Genomic DNA, 1,875 nt, shown 5'->3' with positions numbered 1-1,875 from the left:
TAACATCAACATCACATCCAAAAATCAGGAACAGCCCTTCTTTTCACATCCTTATCACATCTATCACACGAGTCACATATTAAGTGCACATTTCCCCCCTTTAACATGAAGTGGAAGCATGAGATCTTATCTTTACAATTAGAACATGTTCAGCATCATTTCTTACATCTCATCCATCTAGAAAGGTGTCCAGTTTAAGTTTAACTTTTACTTTGACAACCAAATCAAATAAAAATCAAACCGAACAGGCTATTTACAAAACAAACGGATTGACTTTCATTGTGTGGAGAAAAAAAAAAAAGTTTGGAATGACATGAGGGTGAGTAAATGATGACCGGATTTGGTAACACTTTAGTATAGGGAACACGTATTCACAATTAACTACGACTTTTCCCTCAATAAACTCTTAATTTACTTCTTATTAATAGTCAATAAGATAGTTGTTAAGTTTAGGTATTGGGTAGAATAAGGTCATGCAGAATAAGGCATTAATATGCACTTAATATGTACTAATAAACAGACAATATTCTAAAAAATTGCATGCTAATAAACACTAAAATAAAGTGTTACCCTGAATTTTAACTTTTAATGAACTATCCCTTTAAGATTCAGTGTCTTGGGAATAGTGTTTAACATCTAATTACAGATAGCAACTGAGAATTATAAGGCCAGCAAGAAGTTAGTTGTTAGTTGGTCCATACACACACAATATAGAGTAATTTGTTGAATTTCCTAAGCTGATTATAATGTTACGCAGAAACGAGCATTTAAACACGTTGCAGTGGCAGGCACATTAAGCATCTTTTAAAGGGCATGTGAGTCATGTTTCAGGCCTTGTCAAAATTCCCTTCTTGTTTTGTGAGCTACTGTGCATGAGGAACAATAGAATGAAAGGTATTGAATGGCATCTATAGGGGGGATTTGTGTATTTCCTATTATCAACTTAATTGCAGGCTACTGCAGATTCATTTTCACACATGTCCATGTCTCATTTTCTAGTGCCACTGACAACAGTGTCAAATATACATCTCTGAACAAATATAGATGTAGTCCTCTCATGCAGCAGAAGGTTAAGTGATTATTAAAAACAAAGAGAAAAACTTGCCACAGCAAGGTTGCCTCTATTAACGAGGTATGATGCAAAATACACGTTCTTCAGGATTTGACCATGGGCTTTATGTAGTTCATTGTATTCCTCTTCAGAATATGTTGATTGTGTGGACTAGCAGTTGTTCTTAAGAACATTGTGCTGTAGTGTTCAGAGTGTTGTGAATTTGTCATTTTGAAAAGAGGTCTATACCAGGTCTATAATAGTGTTCAACTCAATGGCATTTGTTCAGGTAGCACAGGATTCCCTGGATTTACATGATACGAAATGTTTGCTCTAATAAGCTGAGCTGTAAATACCATGTTACTAATGATCTTTAGCTGTTGGAAATGTCATGAAAATGTTGGTTAATGACACACAGACAAACGTTGTTTAACTGACTTTTGACATTAAAAGCAGCGGACTGGTAAAAATGTAATGCCATTTCACATTTTAAGAGCCCTCCAAACTAATTCAGGTCAGTTTAGTGAAAAAAACAACAACTTTATAATAAAATATTCAACTCAGGCACATTTTAAAAAACACAGATAACAATGTACAGTAGTAACAATAAATATGGTATTTTATTACATGATATGATTAATATAATATTTTTTAAATATGATTGTTTCATTAAAAAATATGGTGGTCAGCCAGCTATTTATCATCATGTTAATTATCGTTCCTTTTGTCCCAACAGCAGGGGTGCTTTTTACCCCAAATACAATACTTTTAAATATTCTTCAGTTATAGAAAAACGTCTGAATATGTATTTTACATACTGCATA

Source organism: Megalobrama amblycephala, linkage group LG1 (genome assembly GCF_018812025.1).
Source record: "Megalobrama amblycephala isolate DHTTF-2021 linkage group LG1, ASM1881202v1, whole genome shotgun sequence".
NCBI lineage: Eukaryota > Metazoa > Chordata > Actinopteri > Cypriniformes > Xenocyprididae > Megalobrama > Megalobrama amblycephala.
This window is presented reverse-complemented; position numbering follows the sequence as displayed.